Source organism: Mustela nivalis (genome assembly GCF_964662115.1).
Source record: "Mustela nivalis genome assembly, chromosome: 2".
NCBI classification, from domain to species: Eukaryota; Metazoa; Chordata; class Mammalia; order Carnivora; family Mustelidae; genus Mustela; species Mustela nivalis.
Genome location: NC_139021.1, coordinates 34,810,568 through 34,824,710, shown reverse-complemented (window position 1 = coordinate 34,824,710; position 14,143 = coordinate 34,810,568). Strand labels below are relative to the sequence as shown.

The 14,143-nt window shown below is 39.0% G+C and overlaps 1 protein-coding gene across 3 annotated transcripts in view; it reads right to left on the bottom strand.

The window, feature by feature from the left end:
• The window catches only part of NCALD (neurocalcin delta), a 386,963-nt gene that overhangs the window by 64,997 nt on the left and 307,823 nt on the right, over positions 1-14,143 (bottom strand). Inside the window, exon 1 of one of the 3 annotated variants that reach the window (XM_082722761.1) lies at positions 10,306-10,475. The exons of the other annotated variants lie outside the window; for them this stretch is intronic. The gene's annotated coding sequence lies outside the window, so the exon portion shown is untranslated. Of the gene's footprint in view, positions 1-10,305; positions 10,476-14,143 lie in introns of those variants that run through there. 3 annotated transcript variants of the gene reach the window in all.

Below are 14,143 nucleotides of genomic sequence, written 5' to 3'. Positions count from 1 at the left end.
CTTTCTTAAAATGCACCTACTTAAAGAAAGTAAAATGGTGATTAGCAGGGCCTAAGAGATGAAGGGATAATGGGGAGTTAGTCTACAATGGCTACAGAATTTCAATTTGGGAAGATGAAAGAGTTCTGGAGAGGTATGGTGTTATGGGTTGCACAACACGAATGGCGCTTAATGCCACCAAATTGTACTCTTAAAACTGTTAACATTTTAGGTTAATTTTATGTTTTGTATATTTTATCACAATAAAAAAAAAGTCCCTGTTTTTTAAGTTCAGATGTGATTTAATGTGATTTCAGTGAGAACTTTCCTTTTTTTTTTTCTTTTTTTACACAGTATCTCAAAATCAGTACCTTTTTGTCAACCTGTAGCATAACAAAGTTTTGTGCCCTTAACCCTTTGGGACTTTAATGAAGTAATCCTCCTGGCAAGGATGCCCCGTCAGAGCAGTAAGGCACCTTGGTCCGGGCTGTTTGGAAGGCCAGAGCAAGAAGTCAGTTCTTTTCAGAAGAGCAATGGACTGGGCTTTTAAAGTTGGACGTTAGCCAACATTTTTGGAAGTGACTATAGCAGATTTTAATAGTAGTTATTTTTACAAAATGAAATTTGGACCAGGGGCTGCCTTTTCTTAAATAGCTTCTATTCTGTGAAAACATCTTCTGAAGAAACCAGCAAATAATCTCATGAAAACCGTAACTTGCAGTTAAACTTCAGCTCCGTTTCTCTATAAAGAAAGTTCCCGAGAGAGTGAGGGGTTTGAGTTAACTGCCCTCAGTTCAGGGATCACTAAGGGTGCCATGGCCGTTCATGGCCAAATAGCCAGGAGGGAGCAAGAAGCAACTAGGTGTGCAATGGGCTCAGGAAACAGAACTGATTTCCAAACAGGCACAACTGCCAACAGCAGGGGTGAGTCATGCTCTAGAAGCATAAAGCACAGCCTTTACTCTCTGTCCTCAGTTGCGTTAAAATCCTTATGTGGTTGGACACTTCACAACTATATCACGGATTCAATTCCTGACAGCCACTGGACCTTGGGGACAGTACCAACCTGCTAGGGGCCATGGCAAAGTTATCAGCAGTATGACTCCGTCACATTTCTCTGGAAGGATTAACAAATGATGTTTTTGTTATTCTTTTACAGTGTGTGTATAAATATATGTATATATTTATATAAATAAATATATACATATAAATACATATGTATATATATATAGTGCACAGCTCTGTATGTATAATTTATAATATTTTTCTTGAGAATGGGATATTTTGATTAAAAACATTCTGATAGTGGGGTGGCTTAGTCAGTAGAGCATGGGATTCTTGATCTCAGTGAGTTCAAGCCCCATGTTGGGCATGACAAACCTACTTTAAAAAAAAAAAAAAGAAAAAGAAAAAACAAAAAAAATTCTGATAGTTGCCAAACACATAAACTGATGGTCAGTTTTCAAAGACTAGATATAAGGAAACATGCTTCCAACTAAACTTTACTGAATATATTTTAGTCTTTCAATGATGACTCAATTAAAAACATCAGAACAATGGTGCAATGTCCCACAGGTTTCATTATGAATATCAATTATCACTACAGTATAATTCTATGGAAAATCTTAGGAAGGCTTCAATCTTTCATCTGGCTTGGGTTTTATGTGACTATGACTTTGCTAAAAACAGATTATAGTTTTAAATCTATGACATTACATAGCTCTCCCTCTAAGTATCACCCAGCTAATGGTAAAAGGACCATTCACACAGCATTGAAGGCAGAAAATAATTCATATTTCTTTTACTTTAAAAAGTTAGAACTTTCCTATAAGAAAACAGAGAAAAAGGAAATACTTAACACATATTGGGGCTTTAAAATAAATTTTATAAAGCAAAAGTAAACAGGGTTGTTAAAATATTATAACACCATTTGACACATACATCACTTACCTGTTCCCAAACTTACTAGCTTCCTGCTGTCTATCTGGTCAAATCCAGCTTACCTTAAATTGGTCAATTCTAGATCACCACAGACCCACCTCAGGTATTGTATGGTTGTTGTTGGTTTTTTTCCTCTTTTCCAACCATTTTCTCAATCCCAGATGGGTGTCAATTTCTGTTACCAGGATGTACTCACGATGTTTGGTACTCATGGATGACCCTCTCACTTTTGCAGTCATGCCAAATATTCTCCATTTTTTAAGACCCAGTTCAAAGCTTAATTCCTCCTTGAAGGAAGATGCCTTTCAATGTCACATATCATTCTAGGGTTAATTCTTCATCATTACCAGAGGTTTAATGAGTAGATACAATGTGTTGCATGCTACACTAAGCATTATGAGTGGTTGGATACAGCTCTACAATTTGTTGTATGTTGTATGTTGTCTAGCCTCCCCATTGGACTATAACCTTTTCAAAGACTGGCTGGTCCTGTATTATGCGTGTAGTATCCTGCTTAGCTGGGACTCCTTGAATGAAGTGTGACATGTATTGATTATTGAAACATTTGGGTCATTGGACCACATCGGCCTGGTGTCAATGGTAAGCAAATGAGAGACAACTGGAGGAAACTTACCAGTCCTTGGATACAAAAGAGATCTTTCCATAGGTACGTGACAACAGGGCCCACTATACAGAATTAATAAAGAGTGAATGAACAAATGAATGAGTGAAAAAAACAATTAACCTTCTAAAGGCATGGTGGGAAGACCATCAGGAGAGGGTGGCATTTTAGTGAGAAGACAATCAGAGGTATTGATATCTCTGCAGCAGAAGAGACAGCAGGGTCTCTTTGAGTGAGGATATAAGGGTTATAGTTCTGAATATTCCAAGTGCTAGATGTCTGGAGCCACAGTCCAGTGGGACAGTTGCCATTTTGGCAGCTTTGTAAGAAGACTTTGCTGAATGAGCTTCATCGTACCTGGCCAAGAGGAATTCCCTAGCTTTACTGTAAACCATTAGAGCAGAAAAACAGGCTTAGAAGGATTGGAAATGAACCAAAGGAGAGTGTCAAGAAGACAGTAGGGCCTGACAACAGAAAACTGGGCAGCAGATTAGAGTAGGTGTGAGCAAGGGAGACAAAAGCAGATAAGGAGGGCTAAGCAGTGACCAGGGAAAAAGAACACAGGTACTACTGTCCACACAGCCTCTCCAGTGGAGAGGATCCTAGGTGGCAGAAACAATGAGGGAAATTTTACTAAGGCAAATAGTCAAGTCTCAGAGTAGCCCAAATCTTCCAGAACCGGCAACAACATTAATAGGTAGGACACTGTTCTGAATTTACAAACAAGATGCCCATTTGTAATTTGGTAACTGAAATATATTTTCCTCTAGAAATTATTTTAATTAGGTTAGGTACTTTTCCCAAATCATAAAAACCTATTTAAATAATATGTACCTGAAGTTTAGTCCCTTACACAGGTGTTTTAGTCATATCTAATTACCCCGTATGTCCCAGCTACTCTGGCTGCTTAAGAAATAATGCCCAAACTGATGGACTTAAAACAACAACAATGTTTATTTTGTTCATGAATCTGCAATTTAGGGCAAGGCTCAGCAGCGATAGCTCATCTCTGGCCCACTTGGCATCAGAAGGGAGAGGAGGACTTAAGAATTAGGGCCTGGAATCCTCTGAAAGCTTCCCACTCCTATCTCTGGTGGTTGGTGCTGGGTGTTGGCTGAAACACCTACATATGGCCCCTCCATATGGTCTGGACTTCCTCACAACATGGCAGCTGATTTCCAAGAGTAAATGTCACGTGTGAAAGAAAAAGAATAGCCCAGAGACAAAGAAATTGTATCTTTTTATGATCCAACCTTGGAAGTCATCTAGTATTGTTTCCACTGTGCTCTATCAGTTGGACCAATCACAAGCCTATGTAGGTTCAAGGGGAGGGCAACAGACTCCTGCTCTTTATGGTGAGTGGCAAGATTCTAGAAGAGCATTTGGGAGCTGATATAATTATATGTGAGTAAAGAGCCAGGACTCTTGGGTCATATACCTAGAGTTCTGTTATATATCCTTGTGTAACACTGGGCTATTTACTTAAGCTCTCTGTACCTCAGCTTCCTCATTTGTAAAACTGGACACTGAGAAGAAAAGAGCTTAAAAGTCCATCTAGCTCCCTAAATGTTCGCTACTATTTTAACACCAGGAAGATACCCACACAATTTTGGACAGTGGTACTTCATAGTTTCTGGGGAAATGGTGGTGGTAGCCGCACTATCAGAGGAAGAAAGTTAATAACAGTTGACATTATTGAACACCTAATACCCGTCAATTACTATGCCAAGTAAGCTGGCTTAACAACCAGTAAGGTAGGCACTGATATTATCCAGGAAAGAAAACCGTGACTTAGGTAACTTGCCCTAAGTAACATCTGCAAGTTGTAGATGTAGGACTTTCCCCAGATTAGTTTAACTAGCTAGAAGTCTGAATTCCTGGACAACTGTGTGGAGTAGAACCTTTCTCCTAGGGGTGCCTGGATGGCTCAGTTAGTTAAGTACCCAACTCTTGATTTCAGTTCAGGTCATGATCTCAGAGTCATGAGATGGAGCTCCATGCCTGGCTCCACACTCAGTGGGGAGTCCGTGTGAGATTCTCCCCTCTGCCCCTCCTCCTGCTCATGTTCTCTCTCTTCCTTTCTTCTCTCAATAAATAGATAAACCTTAAAAAAAAAAAATCTTTCTCCTAAATCTGATTTGCGGGTGAGTGAACAATGAATGGTATTATGCCATTGGGAGTACTATGCCATTGGGATTTGGGGTTATGTAGTAAACCTATCTTGACTGGATTAGTACAAGAAAGATAAGATAGATACACAGTTGACCCTTGAACAACGCGGGGTTTGAACCATGCACGGGTCCAATTACACATGGATTTTTTCCTGATAAATACAGTATAGGACTGTAACTATTTTCTCTCCCTTATGATTTACTTAATAACATTTTCTTTTCTCTAGCTTGCTTTATGGTAAAAATACAGTGTATAATAATATAACATACAAAATATCTGTTAATTGACTGTATATGGTATTGGTAAGGCTTATGTTAATGGTAGAATATTATAATTTAAGTTTCGGGAGAGTCAAAAGTTCCATATGGATTTCCCACTGCAGGGAGGCTTGGCACCCCTAATCCCCATATTATTGAAGGGCCATCTGCACTTGGGCACTACTAATTTAAGGATTCCTTTCTTAAAATAAAATAGCTCTTGTTATTCGGGTAAGACAGCATATTTGCCTAAAAGAAAATCATTCTTTAGGTCAGTTCCTACCAGTCTCATTCTTTTGCTGATTTAGAAGACAGCCTTTGGCCCACTGAGAATAGGGCTAGGCATACTGATCTGGAATGCCTGACACTGATAAGAACAGATTGCTTACAAATCAGGCCAACTGTTCACCAGCTGAAGAACACCCCTTCGAAGGTTTTACTTGGGTGTAAAATCTAATGGCTCCCAGTTGTTTGCTTGTCTCTTTTGTTTTGAAGTTTGTTTGTTTCTGTTTTTAAAAGTAATTCTCATTTTGTCTACACTGGCCAGCATGACCATGAGGAAGAAACTGTGGCTGTTGAGAGACATAGGATCCCTAAAAGTGGACTTTAAGTTCCATGATGGTAGAGACCTTGCCTGTCTTGTTCACCGTAGTATCCCTGGTGTCTGGGCTAATGCCTGGCACACAGTAGGTGAGCAAAGCTTGTTGAATATATGGAAGACTCAGTGCTTGAGTTAAAGCCCAAGCAAACAAAAATCAGAAGTTCATAAAATAAGCTGAGTTTTCTATGCCAGTGGCATATATCGCTCAAAACTATGTGAGGGAAGGGCCCCAAATGCTTCCTGTAATATGGAGATGCGGCAGCCAGTTAATAAACGCTTGGTTCCTGTGGCATCTGATGCCTGGGAAGGCATAGGATGGGATAAATTTTGATGGATGCTATTTTTATCCCCAAGGATGTTGTAAATATGGTCATCACAAAATTGGTTGTGGTTTTCGTTGTATGAATCACATGAAAGTCTGTGGGAGTCAGCTGAGCAGAGTCAAAGAATAGAACGCTTCTCAACATTTACCCCTAATGGATAGGGTTAAAGTTCATAAAAGTAAAAAAAAAAAAAAAAAAAAAAAAAAAATCTGGAATCATTCTTTAAAAGATTCATCCTCGCACAAAAGCAATATGCAGCCTTAGCTTTTCCTACAGTCGTTGGGATAGAATTCAGAAAATATGAATGATCCTTCCATTAGGACAAACAACAGCTGAGTATCATTCAGATTAAGAGAGTTCTTTCCTGCAAATCAAATATAGAACTTTAATGTCAGCTGAGTATACTACGTTTGACATTAGTGTAAACTAAATTTTAAAGAGATGCTGTGTCTCTAATTAAAGGCATTTATAGAAATATGTCCCAAAAAACTAAGGTTCACTGCAGAGATAGAAAGAACAGACTGTCTTTAGTTTGAAGAACATGGCTCCAGCGAATTTAAATATTTATCATATAATTTTTATATAGAAGTTTTAATGAGCACTAACTTTTATGGCATCACTTCTGGAGACAATAAAAAAAAACTATATTTTGGGATGCTATTTCTAGTCAGATTTCCATCATGGGGCACGATTTAAATAACAGTTGATTTCATGAGGAGTAATGGCACATTCCTCTCTGAAGTTAAAATTTCAAACACCTGCCATCGAAGAGGCAAACAGTACAGCTGGGAGTCAGAGATTTTTAGACTTTTTCCAAGTTTCTTTATCAAGTTGCCTCTGAGACTCAAAACCCCCAAACCAGGTGTTCTCTTCTTGTCCAATGACTAAAAAATGTTTGAGAAAAATCCTCTCTCATAATTCCCCAAGAACACATGAAGGAAAATTGCTAAGCTTCCATTTCAAATGTTAGGGATTTGGATTGAGTTTAGACAACAGCTTGTACAAAATGTCACGGCTCCAATTCTCTTACGCTGAGACGGGGGATGCTGATGTAATAGAGCAGCTGTGGACAATCTAGAGGCAGGGTTGGAAAGGTAATGATACATGATGTCAGCCAACCAACCAACTGCAAAGCTACCTAGTAGGTTGGAGAAGAATGGTAGGCAGTATCTTCTGCAAATTCAAAGTTACAGGAGTTACCTCCTGTATTGTTCTCAAATAACCAATAAGTCAAATAGAATCCTGAGTTCAAATTACTTAGGAAGTGTCTCCATTCTCCATTTCATTTTGAATGTGGCCCATCCTGGGGACCTCTGGTAGATAAATTAATAGGCTCTATCCTGAGTAACGAAGTTAGTATTAAAAACTTACGGATTCACACAAGTATGTGCTTTACATTACACTGGGAAGTTATGTAAGTTCTTGAATGATCTCACGTAACATCCTGCATTCTTCATCTGAGTACTCCTGGCTTATTTTCTCTGAGTGGATAAAAGCCATTTTGTTGCTAGCTTTAGTCTTACTTCTGTGGTCCATGGTTTTAACCTGCATAACTTATGTTAACACCATAAGTCCTTCCTCTTCACTCTTTTCTAATGAGGTAAGAGTTTCCCAGTCCATGTAACATAAGAATGTTTATGGATTTCAAGGAGGAAAATGAACGAAAGCTATAGTTTGGTAGCTGTCTGGATATACCATTCCTTTTCACACAGAAATTTGAGAATACTGTGAAATTCACACATTCAGAGAATAAAATCAGATGTGGAACTGGACATGGAAATGGTGGTGTTTTGTCCAATGCAGTTCTACGAACTTTCGGCATCATTTGCTTACCTATCATTTAATTCAGGGGTGGACAGAATTCTAGGGAATCCAGGAACTTGGATGGGAAAAATATGACACTTTCAGTTTTGCCAGTCTCAAACTGAAATTTAGTATTTCTTTTCATTAAAATGTAGGCTACAAACACAGTACCTGTGATTTTGTCACCAAGAGAAATCACGGATGTTCTCACATCACATTACAGTTGGTACAGATATTCCGCAATACCTTCTACACTCATCACTACTTCAAAATGATGGTAGTTATACCTGCTGCTAGTTTGTATTATTTAAGAATAAATTATTAACAAAACACATATCACAATTGCAAAAAAAAATCTGGTTAATGTATTTCAATAAAAGTGGTTTCCTCTGTAATCTTGCATACTTTAACATACGCATTTAAAAGCATCATTCTGAGAAGTCTATAGGCTTTCCCAGGTTGCCAAAGAAGCCCATGACATGAAAAAGGTTAAAAATCCCTGAACTTATACACAAAGCAACAACCAGGTTTCAAGCAAATCATTCCTCGCTGCTATTTTTTGAAGCTGAAAACAAACTTGACCTTGAAATCAGCACAGTCTAATTGCTTTAAGTAAATGACTCTGATGACAGTCATTTTCTTTTTATTTTGCCACAAGAAAAACCTGTGGATTCTAGAGCATCTCTGAGATCATAGCATAGGGTGCTCTCTTCTAGTGATAAACTTTATCATTGACATTTTGTCATTGACACAGACTTGTTCTCTTATATTTCACACTGCTGAAATCCAGTGTATTTTATAAAGGCATTGAATATAATCATTTCATAACTTTAATTTAAAATCATAGAGGGAAATATATAGAAAATCTTTGCTGTATCTTTGCTTATTTTTTATTTTTATTTTTATTACTTATTTTTCATAAAAGAAGCAAACATCAAAGTAGTCAATCAAAGATAGAGCTTTTAAATGCAATGCTAACGGTCCTATCCATGCTCATTTGAAATGCTGCAAACCGATTAACATATTTCTAGGAGTGTTAAGAATGTGGTCTCTGAGTTACTATAATTATGAGATCAATTAAATGATGAGATGATGCCTCAGTAGATGTACCTTAATTGTAAGCACATTAGACTTTTTGGAAAATCCTCTGTGGGATCTCTGGCCAAAAACAGATTTACCAAATGTCAGTCAGTTCAATGAATATTCAGTCATTGAAAGCAATTGAAAAATTATTGTTGCATCCACAATTATTCACTTATCACTGAACCTAATACTGCTCAAAATTCTTATCTTCAAGAGAAATATAAATGCAATTAGAATTCTAAAACTAAAAAAGAACATAAAAATAAGAACAATATATAATTTCATTACCTTGAGATATAAGTCACATATCACAAAATACATATTCATATACATAGTGAAACCATTATTTTCTAGCCATCAAAATAGTAAGTATATTAAGTGTGCTGCTCTAAAATTTTCCTATTTCTCCTGTTGGATTTGTAAGATTTAGAAACCTGATTATAAATGTAGGCTTCAATGAGCTTAAATGCCAGAGGTTTCCTTTGAATTATTAGCTACAAAACTACCCAATCTATCCAATGATAGAAAAATCCAAATTTACGAAACTTGGGAAGAAAAGGAACTACAACAGTGCAAATAAAACAGTTTGCATTGTATACTGTGCTAGGAATAAGGAGATAAAAAGTCTTATTAATCACCATTACCAAATTATTCATTCAAGATCTGGAGCAAATTTTAGTGACTATTTATATCTGGATTTGAATTAAAGTAACATCTACTATTGTTTCCTTCTGTGGGCAAGATTTCAGTTCCTAAATACAAGAACAGCTTGCATGACTCCTTAGTGAAGACTACCCAATGCCATTCTCTTCACAGCTGAATTTTCAGAGGAAGATCCTGAAAACGGGCACTTTGCTCTAACAACCAAAACCAGTGACAGGCATACACACATAAGAGGTTTCACCCCAACTTCCCTGGCATATTCCAGATTATTTTTCCTCTAAACAGGAAGCTGTTGACAGTTTCCCTGGTATTTTCAGACTACCCTATTTACAAGAAAAAAATCCCAACTTTTGTTTCAAAGTATAATGTTCTTTCCCGCTGTGCCTATTGTTGCTAATTATGCATGCTGCAAAGAAGATAGAAACCAAATTCCAAACTATTCTAGGCTGATTCAGAAGGGGTAACAATTGTAAAAAGAAAAAAAAAAAAGCAGTTAGTAACATTGCAAGACTATGCTGGAGTCTTTAAACCCAAAACAATGCTGAAGGGAGGATTCCTGGAATTCGACGGGGAATGTTTGGCTCCAGCTGTAAAATCCGTATCTCTGAATAATGTCATGTTAGCAAGTGTTGAGCAAGAAAGGCGATTATATTTTAACTTACTTCGGAGAACATTAATCCAAATTTAACCAAATTCCAGAGACTCCGCACAAAATTAGCAACTAGAAGCTGCTTCACATTTTTCCCCCTGGTACAACAATCATTGCTCATGACGATAAACTTGTAGGAGGTAAAAGAGAGGGGGGAAAACCACAGTCATCTATAAAACATATAACTACTGTGTATAAAGCAGGCTAATTACCTCACACCAAAGAAGTGTAAGATTTAACAGTCCATGCTCTGCGGCCCCAGGGGAAGCAGGGGTGCGGCGGTAGGAGCAGCAGCAGGAGTAGAGCAAGCAGCAGCAGGAGCGGCCAGCATCCACCAGATTCTCCCAGGCCTTTGACTGTGTGGACTCAGCCACAGACTCTGCCTCCAGCTGACGTCAAAGTCCCTGTCACATGGCCAGATGAAAGCCAAGAGAGCATTGGTTGTCGTAGCAACCACAGAACAGCTCTGAAATTATTTCAATAGGTCATCTGTCACTGTAGGGTGTATGTGTGTGTGTGTGTGTGTGTCTGTGTGTGTGTGGTTGTACACACGCACCCCACAATCATCACGGACAGCTCTCCAACACCCTCAACCTCTGAGGCTGCCACTCAAACGTTGCCTACAACTTTCCTCTTTAAGACTTTGGTGTCTGTTCGTTACAGTTCCTTGCAGGAAAATGCATCTGTCGCTCTGAAGTTGCTACTGGTCTCCTTATCACCAGAACGAAGCATGCATGTCTCTCTCTGGAGCAGAAGGAGAGAAACTGAAAAAACCTGGGGGTGGGGGGCGGTAGTTTTCTGAGCTAATTAAAGCTATTTGTAAGCAAAGGGATAAAAATAGAAACTCAAGGGGATTTGGAAGAAAAGATGTCTTGACCCCGCAAGAAGCCACGTCGAGGTCCTGAGACCACGCTAGCGATGGAAAGAAATAAAAGAAACACGGGGGGTAATGGCCCAGAGTCGGCTGAGAGAATCTAATGACCCCGACACCGAGTGGGATGGGGCGGGGGGCAGGGGGGAGGTATGAATGCCAGAGTCCCTCACTATAAAATGTCTATGCAAGAATGATGAGTAGTAAAACGGCACCACTTTAAAACGACCTCGTGAGTACATTTAGAACGTGTGTAGACTCTCGTGTGGAGGTCACCATACAGGGGCCAAATCCTCTCCTCCTAATGCTCCCAGGCACAGCCATTTGGGGCTCGGGGCGGAGTAAATGGGGGACTGTCCCACAGACGCTGAGCACAGTGACAGCCTAGAGCAGCGAATAAAGGCACGGTCCTGCATGGTCCTGCACGGTCCTGCGCATTTCTAACTTCAGCTTCACTTCCTTTAGCACCATCCCCGCTTCTTTCTAACTCAGCCCACGTGCTTATTTCCCAGGGCCTCCTCCCTCTCTATTAACAGGAAGTCAATTAAACAAAATGAAATAAAGGTATTCTGGAAAATACACGCAGAACATGTATACTCATTCAGAGGGCACAAGGGCTCAAAGGCAAGGGGAAAGAGCCTGCTCTCAAGACCGAACAAAGGACCTTTCCATGCTAGTGTCATCAGGATCTCTATTCTGGCTCTTAAAAATTAAAAAAAAAAAAGTTGCTCCAGGGTGCTCCAAAATATATGTACTGCCGAAGCGAGCACAAGGGTGCTCCAAAATATAAAAGGAAGCTAAACCACCTGAGCCACTTGAAAAGAAGGAAATTTCTTCATTGTCAGAAATTGCTTCTTGTTGAACAATAAGACCAATGTCCAAACTGCGGCTATAAAATCCTCCCATTCCGGCTTCCTCTTCTTCCACTTCTGTACCAGCCCCAACTGGGAGAAAAGACAGATTTGTATCTGAAGGGCTATCCTCCTGATGCTATTAGCTGTAGCAGTGCAAAAGTCAAATCAAGCTGCCCATGCTACAGTGATTTCAGAGACAGGACAGGTGGGAATTTACCTGTCGGCACAACAACAGGGGGCTCATTGAACCCAATGTCCATCTAGATGGATCGGGATGTCTCACCCGGGTCAGATTTCTGCAACAGCCACAATTCATCGTTTTGCAGTTTGTTCCAGCTATGTCTGGGTTTCTGTTCAGAAATGCATATCGTAGTAATGCGTGGATGGGCAGAGAGGAGGGAAAGCAGGTCCTTCCAGACTTCCAGGGCCCCAACTCCCATGAGCTGCCTGCTTTAGCATCTCTCGGACTCCAGATCCCTGGCTGCCTAACTCTTCCTCTTTCTGCAGCTCGGGCCTGAGGAAAGCTGCAGTACCCAGCTCTGCCGATAGGTGATGTCCTCTGAAACAAGAAGTTCCTGGTTCTGAAAATGCCGAAAATTCAAGGGCTTTCATTTGAAAGCTAGTTTGAAATTTAGCAAAAATCTAACACCTTTTCGTTTTGAATTTTTGATTATTTTTAAGAGTAGGTATACCTTACTATATATTGATTTGGGCTTAAACTCATTATAAGTTAGAATACTCAGTGGACTGAACTTCCAAATGAAAGGTAGATGCGCTTAAATCCTTCTTTCTGTAGCATGCTTCCCACCTGTTATCACTCATTTTCACTTTGCAAACTACCTAGGATTAGAAATTCTTCTTACAGCTAAAGAAGCTACCAGTCACCTGCAGCGTTGAAATCGCGGTGATGACCTCTTTGGAGCCAAAAGTTTCTACCAATTTGGCTAATTAATCCAGATGCAGCTGAAAATATTATAGGAAATACAGAAAAGGGTTTCTCCATTCACAGCCCGTCACATTGAGGGAATATATGTCCCTTTACTTTTTAAATGACAACTCATTTTTTTAGGTGAAAATGATTCAGTGAATTTAAAAATACCCATTCAAAAATAGTTCTGCACCGTAGTTTTCGCTTGCTGTATGAACGTCAAGGCTGCCTATTATTAGTTTGACCACTTTCCCGGAAATAATTGGTAAATACCAAAGAAGGAGTCTGACTCAGGTTCACACACCTAAAATAACAGGTAGTATGGGTCACTAAGCAGAAAACTATAAATGGCCTTTTATTTGATGTTTCTAGGTAAAATGTTCCTGTCTCCCCATCTTAACATTAGTGGGAAGGCCATGGAGCTATTTTTTGGAGACACTGGGTTCAAATCTCATCTGGGCAAGTTACTTCCATCCTCTGATCACCAGTGCCTACATCCTAATATTGTTGTGAGGATTATAAAGTTAATGTATTCTAAAATTCTGACTCCCTACCATAGGGTAGATGGCTTAATGTGTATGTCATTTCAGGTTTGTCCTTCTGACTCTGATAAGTCTACAAAGACTTATTGGCAAAAGACACACTCTTATTCATTTCTACAACTCACAAAGAGTGCTCAGTAAATGTTGAGTGTCTCAACTATTGGGAAATCACTGCTGAGCAACAGAAAGAAATGGTTCCTTTTTCTCCCCCGCAACAGAGAAGAAAGAGCTCCCCTCAGCTCCCCAAAAAGGCAAAGGAAGGAAAAATAAAAATAAAACCATGGAGTTATCACAAAATTTTCTAGCAATGAGAGGATTCAAATAAATTTCCCAAGTAAATCAAACTTATCTCTGCTAAATCATGAATACTTCTCATGAGTGTTCATTAATTATATGCTGATGTATTTTATGGCTATTACTGTTGATGTTGGATAATCTTTTATAGTAAGTAACATTAATTGAGCACTTAATACATGTGAAGCATTGTTTTAAGTGCTGCAGAGATATTAAATCATTCACTACAATAACCCTAGGAGGCAGGTGTTATTCTCTTTTTCACATTTCACAGCTGATGAACCCTAAGCATAGAGATGACAAGTACCTTGCCTACCTAGTACATGACAGAACCAGGATCTATACCTGGAAAGCCTGGCTTCATAAATTCTGGGAAATTATTTACATTTGATGTATTTTTAGAAAGAACTGAATTGTTTCTTATGTTTATTTTATACATGAGGATTGTTTTTATTTTCAATTTCTTATGAGGGAGAGAAGGCTAATTTATCTTTTCTATATCTGAGAACTCTAATGATCTCAATCTAGTTTTGGCCTAATGAGTAAACATGGCAAAAAAAA